This window comes from Hevea brasiliensis, chromosome 15, assembly GCF_030052815.1.
Source record: "Hevea brasiliensis isolate MT/VB/25A 57/8 chromosome 15, ASM3005281v1, whole genome shotgun sequence".
NCBI lineage: Eukaryota > Viridiplantae > Streptophyta > Magnoliopsida > Malpighiales > Euphorbiaceae > Hevea > Hevea brasiliensis.
Genome location: NC_079507.1, coordinates 76,895,288 through 76,903,371, shown reverse-complemented (window position 1 = coordinate 76,903,371; position 8,084 = coordinate 76,895,288).

The following is an 8,084-nucleotide window of genomic DNA, read 5'->3' as shown; positions in this document are numbered from 1 at the left end:
ATCTATCAAAACACGAGCCTCATAAGAACAGACCAGAAGAATACCTGCCACAACTGGAAGCCTGAGCATGCTGGTGGGTCAGGGTGAAGTTATTATTATCATCACTATCACTACCACCACCATCACCGCTACAACTAGGCCACCACTACCACCACCAGCACCACCACCATCACTCGACCACCACCACCACCAACACCATCACTGCTCAGCTTGTGGTGACCGAGAGGTGGGGGTGGGAGTAGTGGTTGTGCAGTGGTGGTGGTGGTGGTGATGGTGGTGGTCAAGCGGTGGCTGTGGCTGAGTGGTGACGGTGATGGTCGTTGGGTAGTGATGATGGTTGAGTTGTGGTGGTGATGGTGGCGACGGCTAGGAGATGGTGGTTTCAATGTTGGTGGTAGGGGAGTGGTGGTGGTGTCAAGGTGGTCGTGGTGGTGGCGGCGGCGGCAATGGTGGTGGTGGTGGTGGTGGTGGTGGTGGTGATGGTTGTGTGGTGGTGGTGGTGGCGGCTAGTTGGCAATGCGATGGTGATGGTGATGGTAGTAATAGAAACTTGCGAAAAGTCAAGTGAGAGGTCTTGTAATGTAATCATGAATACATTGGTTTATTATGTAATTGTGATTACATCAAAATATATAGTAAAAAATATTGGAGTAATCATCATTACTTTACAATAAAAATATTTTACCCAACTAAACATGATAATCAATAGTGCATTGTAATCATGATCGCATTACACTGTTGATTACGACATACCAAATGTCACATAATATTTGATTTTTAACAGCTGCGAATAAGTAAGTTAAAATATATATATATATATATATATATTTTAATAATAGATATGAAAATTTATAGTATATCTAAATGTGCAAATGGGAGACATTAAAATTTACTAAACCATCCCCAATAATAAAGAACTAATTTTAATTAATTTAAATAATTAATCTAATATTAATTCTTCATTCAAATAATAAATGAAATTAATTAAGATAAGAGCAATTAAAATAGGAAACTATTCAAATATGTTCTCATTTTTATATAGTAGAGACAACTTTAATTATATTATATAAAATAAGAAATTATATAATTAAATAAGAAATTACTTTATGCAAATATTAGATCTATAAAATAAAAAAATATTATAACATTTCTATATTGCATATAGAAGTTTGTATACAAATGAGTTGTTATTTATATTTAATCGGGTATTTAGGATTAAAAAACAAATATAAAAAAGGAATGATTTTGGCTCCATGACAAGAAATTAATTGGAAACAAAAATAATATTTATAATAGAAAATTTAATTTCTATTAATATTAATTGCTTTGTACAAACTAAACTATCTCTAATAATAGAAAATTAAAGTGAATTGATTAATTTAAAATTTTGTTTCTTATATAAAAAAATTAGTTTGATTTATTTTTAATTTTAAGACATTTAATCTGTTCGATTTTCTAAAAATCTATAAAACTTAATTAAGTAGTTTATTTTTTGATTAATTGTTATTATATTATTAAATTAGAATTAAAAATAGAAAATATAAATAAAATAAAGCCTAAAATAAATCAAAATAAGTCTAAAAGAACCTGAGATAAAACAAAAATTAAAAAATAAAAAAAATTAAATAATTCTATTTAATTTTCTTTTTAATTCGAATTATTTAAATTTTCACTCTACAAAATTTTAATTTATTCACATTTTTTATTTTTTAAATTAAAATGAACCAAACCGATTGATACACCCGACAAAGGGAAAGACAAATTTCACTCGCACCAAAAGTCACGCACTTGAGGCTGTTTTGGTCGGTTAGTATGAGTCGGGTGACGGCGTGATTACACTCATCATCTCATTCTCGGACACAGACAGCTTCAAAGTTCCTCTATCAGCGCTGTTTTAATTCCACGTGCAAACCTTTTTTTAAAGTTGTCAAGTCCAAAGACTTACCAATCAGTTCAGTAAAAAATTTCAGAGAGTGCGCGCGCGCGCGTGTTAAGAGTGAGGGAGATACGCTGTTTAGTCGTGAGATTCTGAATTTCTTGGTTAGGAAAGATGCGAGGAAGATACTCAAACGCAAAGACAGTGATGCCGGGGAAAGAGGTAATTTTTAGCTTGTGAATTTCTTGATATCCCCAAATATTTTTTTTTTTTTTGAGAAAGTTTAAAATGAGAAGATTTATTAAAAAATGTCTAATCGTTTCCTTTTTTAAGTAGAAACTGATATTTCGACTCGAAATATTTAGAAAATTTATTCTAAGATTGGTGAGACATCATTTAATTACTTTTTATCTTGTAGTTCTCTCTAAGTACTCTCATCTCTAAATGACTAATTGGGTGACTGTTTGACTAAGAAGCTTTAGGCAAAGGCAAAAATTTCAAAGCTTTGCATCCTTTAGAAAACTTTCAATCTTCAAATCCAACTAAATGTAGGCTAAATTGCTCTACTAAGTAATTCTCATTACTTGAGAAACTTGGCAAAAATCTTATTTCATGAATGCATGATTCTAAAAAATGAGCAATGTATCTATATATGTATGATTGCTAAATGAAATGTAATGTTGTGTATATGCAATATATTTACAATGTAAGTATGCAAATGAAATAAAATGAAATGTACCTATACTAAAATATGAAAAACCTTTTGCAAAAATTAAAATTAATGCATTAATGCATACCCCCAAACTCAAAATTAGACATTGTCCTTAATGTCTAATAGAAGTGTCATGAATGCCATGTGAAGTTTGGGAGTTGGAGGAATTTGAAAATTGGGAGTGCTCTCTTGTGCAGGTTGTGGGACTCAATGAGTCCAGTTTGGTTTTTGATTTATAACTGAAATTGTGTAGCTCCAATTGGTATGAGGCTAATTGGAGGTGAAACAAGACTCAAAAAACTTCATTTTTTATGAAGAGACTATTCTCAAATTCTATCCAAAACTTGACCAAATTATTGTTCCAATCTGGCTGACCATACCCTAAACCCAGAAAAATGACCAAATGAACAGTGCAGCCATAACGTTCTCTAGAAGGGTCCAAATTACCTGAATTTTATACCATTGGAAACTTAGACATAAGACAACAACTTTCATGAGGAACACAGAGCCTAGAAATGCCTCTAACCAAACCAAATTGCTGGCCAAAGTTAGGTCACAAAACTGTCTAGAACCAAACTGTCCAGAATTTGCTGGACATAGGCTACCCGACCAGTTTTGGCAAAAAAGCCATAACTTGGTCTATAAAAATCCAAATGAAATGAAGTTAGTGGCAAAATTTCAATAAGACATATATCTACAATATTGGTATTTTGAGAAAAACCCAGAAACCAAAGGAGCTAGGTCAATTGGCTAGGTTAATTTAGCATACCAATTTTGGAAATTGACTAAGTTATCACTTGACCCCAGAATAGTTTTTATATCATATCTCCCATTAGGAAATCTCAAATGGGATGAACCAAACTATTCTGGAAACTTAAGAGATAGGGCTCCAACTTTTATTTGGAAACATGCCTCAAATTTAGAGTGTAAGAACCCTAAAATGGGAGTCAAACCACTGACCTGAACCTGGAATCCTGTAGACACAAGGTACCTGAGTCCAGGCCAGTTAATTGGTTATAACTAATTCTATAAAACTTGAAAAATTGTAATTCAAAATTTTGAGTGATCATAAGACATAGGGTAACAACTTCTATGAAGAACATTAGGTCTAAAGGTGACTGCAACATGTCCAAATAATTAGAGAAAAATGGACTCCAGAATCTGCCTGAATCTAGACCCAGAAAGAGACCATGAACCAGTTGTGGTTATTTGACCATAACTTAAGTTCTAAAACTTCAAATGATATGAATTAAAAAGGAAAACAAAGACAAAACATAGAAGAACAACTTCTATGAAGGAAGTGTGGCCAAACAGTGGCCACACCTTGACTAATTTGTTAGGCGAACTTAAGACATCAAATCTGGACCTTGAGAAAGATACATAAAATGACTTGTTATATGATATGAAGTTAATCAAAATGAATTGTTAAACATAAAAGTGACATGAATATGCATGTAGGACTTATGTTTCCCATCATAAGTAACATGAAAATGATGAATATGCATGTGAGACTTATGTTTCCCATCATAAGTAACATAAAAATATTATTAAATACAGCTAGCACATAATATGAAAATATAAATACTTAATAACATTAATTTGCCCAAAATATATCTAGACTTATTTATATAGCATGGATCAATTGGTATACCAATTAGGAACTACATATTGCAGTACTGCCCACAGGAATAATCGTTGATACACAATATATGTCTAAAATAGTTGTTCTACTGGCTTTATGCCTGCCCGTTGGCCATTTTGCCTGATTTAATTTGTGGTTTTATGCCTGCCCGCTGGCCTTGTGCCTGACATGACAGATGTATACATGTTAGACATACGAATGTTTAACTAGTATATTCCCATGTATCCAGTCTTTATAGTCTGTCATAGGTTACTTGGGCACAGATATGTATAATACACTTTAAGTTTAAATAAATACATGAAGAAAGTACTAATATCTGTATAATAAGATTGAATATGTAATATATGAATAAAAAGATCCCAATAAATTATTTGCTCCCAAAGTTTCATAAATATGTAATTAATTCAAAATTTTAGTAAATTTTATATGGAATAATTATTTCAATTATTAGTTATTTTTATTTTAATTATTGCACCACTAAGCAGAAATACTTAGCGCGTTGGTTCTTCCATCACGTAAGTATGGGAGAATAGCATCAACAGCAGCAATAGCAGTAGAGCGCAGATAGAGAGTTGATCAGATCTGCTAGAGTGTCAGTCACCTTATCAGTTATTTTGGTAGGGCTCATGTATGTATTAGATGTTGCATTTTAATTATTGTATATAAGTAAATATTGTAAATTGTTTTAGGAAATGTAATTAACTTTTTAGATTATATATAATTTGTACATTATTGTATGTATATTTTATAAGAATGAAATGAAATGTATTTTCTTGAAAATTTATATGAGCAATGATGTGATGTATGGACATAAATTGCTTTTAACAGGTAAATAAGGAAACTCGCCATGCACTAATAAAATAGAGGAGACTCTAATTGGGTCTCTATAAAAATAAGATGTGATATAAAAAAAATTTACACGTAAGATAATATAATTAAATAGATATTAAATTAATATTGTACACGACAAGACAGGATAGGGTGCTCCAGCACTGAATGTAGTACAACTTGCTCGACTACACTATAGACGGATGAGAGGTGTTACAATTGGGTAGTACGTAGCTCTACACAATAATCTCAAGTCAGTACTATAATCTGTAGCTTACAGCACAACATCAAGAAAATTGCATAATTACTACGATACATCCCGACAGATCAAAGTTTCCTATAATTTATTCCTTTCAAATCCACTTATATTTTCAAATTTATTCTGTTTATGATATTCACTAACATTTCTTAGTAGTAGTACCTTGCTCTCGTTTAGGGCAACTATATTGCCACAACTCATCTTTAAGTCCTCTATTCTTGTATTAGATAAATACACTAATTAGTTCTAGAATCTATTATATTCTAGAAAAATATCTTCCACTAATAAACTCTCCCAAAACTGGTTCCAATCTCTCTTACTACCGTGGTTCTTATTCTAAAGAGCTAGTCATTAACAAATCAAAATTTATTTCCAAGTATGGAAATAGCAACAGGACATATATTACTAACATGCGAATAAGTAGAGTCGAAATCAAATAGTACATAATTATTCCTTTTGAAAATTGAGAACGTACCACCATCTATGTTTGAAGTTTCTATGTGACACCCCTTATCCGTGTACAGTTTACCCGAGTAAGCAATGTCACACGGTGTACCGGCACACTCTATTATACCTTAATTAATTTTTATCATGGTTTTGAATATAACTTGTGAAATATAATATAATTGAGCCATTTATCGAAATTACAATTTATTTGAGGTTCCGAAAATTTTATAGAAAATCCGGCAGAGTACCGGCTAAAAATGGAGAAAACAGTTCTTCGGAACCTGTGAAAAACACTTCCAATAGCCATGTTCAATTATTCTCAAACTCCAATATCAAAATCTCAACCTTTTTCAATTTCATTTCTCAATCATTCATCTCAAGTGGTAATCATGTATAAAACACAGATAAACATTCACTTTTCCATTCACAAACACAGTTCTCATTATTTACATGAAAATCAAAATACATTACATAAGTTTCATTTACACAAAGGAAAATAAAAATTGGTTACAAAATACCAAAATGAAGCCTAGTGTCCTACCAATGCACTGTGGAAGGTGAGGTGACACGGACACTGTACAGAGCTACAGGATGGACTCACCCAGTCTGCGGTTTACTGGGCTCACGATCAGTATCTCCAGAACCTACGCGTGGCAAAAGCAACGCGCTAAGCAATGATGCTTAGTGGTGCAATAATAAAATAGAAAGAAATAACAGAAATAAATATGCATTGAATGTATATGTCTTATTTGTTTTGTATTTGTATATCCATTTATTTCGTTAACTTTGTCCACTTTCATTCATTTGGTTGCCCAAGTAACCTATACTGAACGACTGGACTGGATAAACGGGTAAACTGGCACTGGGTATCAAGTACCTCGAGCCGTCACACCATCGGTCACATATATATCTCCAGGCAAATGTAATGCCTAACAAGTCAGAATAATATTAGGCACGAGGCCAAGTCTCAACACAATATCAAAATGGCTAAAAGCCATAAAATCACAGAATGGCATAATGCCATGTGCAGTACTGCTAACCGAACCCTATTGGCATGCCAAACTATCAAAACCAATATTGTTAGGTATATTAGGGCATTTGATACTTTTGAATTCTTCAAATTTTGAATTTCAAGTTTTTGTGTCACTATTCACCTCATTGGTCAACAAAAATGTTGACTTTTTGATAGAAAATAGGTACATTGGTTTTGACACTCCCAACATACCACATTTTTCATTCAAAACTTGTTGGCATTAAGCATTAATACCATTTCTAAGTTTAAACCAAGGGAAGCAGAATTTTCAGTTTTTGTAACCCAACTTTACTGTTCCATTGGTGACTGTTACAGTGAAAATTTGAGGAAATGGTAAACATGAAAGTTGTTCCTTATTTTGTCTAGTTGAATTTATTTTTTTGAATCACTCAATTTGGAGTTTTGTAGCTCAAGATATGGTCCAAAAACCACAGCTGGCCGGATTGCAAACTGCAGAATTTACCAAATCTACAGTACAATGAACAGTGCCTTGTTGGATAGGTTATGGTCATAATTTGGGGTAAGTTTCTTCATGAAAGTTGTTTGTCTATGTCTTAACTTGTTGCTGTAAAAATTTCAGGTCAATTGACCCATTCTACAGTGAGTTATGGCCAAATAAACAGTTATTGTTCATTTGGTCATAACTCACTGTAGAATGGGTCAATTGACCTGAAATTTTTACAGCAATAAGTTAAGACATAGACAAACAACTTTCATGAAGAAACCTATCCCAAATTATGACCATAACTTGTTGCTGTAAAAATTTCAGGTCAATTGACCCATTCTACGGTGAGTTATGGAGTTATTGTTCATTTGGTCATTCTGCAGAACCTGTTTGCAGGGGATCCAGATTGGGGCCAATTTTTGGTCCACTTGCTTTGGTCTTTTGGACATGGTTTCTTCAGCAAAATTGTGCCATTATAAGTCTAGTTTCATGTCCAATTGGCCAAACACCAATTGGACCTACACAGCCAAAGTTATGGCTGTCTAAGTGGTTGGAATCACACCACCTCACTGCACTCACTAGGAAGCATACACATTTCACTTTGCCATGCTATATTTCAGTCCAAATTATAGTCAACTTACCCCAAATGGTCACTAATTGACCACTAGAATTTTCTTTAACAATTTCATAAGCCAAGTCCACATTTTACTCCTAAACCCTAGCTTCCCATTATGATTCACACAAGATGCCTTAATTTGCTAACTCATTCACTAACCACATACATACATGCTTTAAACATGATCTCTAGTCCACTTTAAATCCATCAAAACAGTCAACCCTAT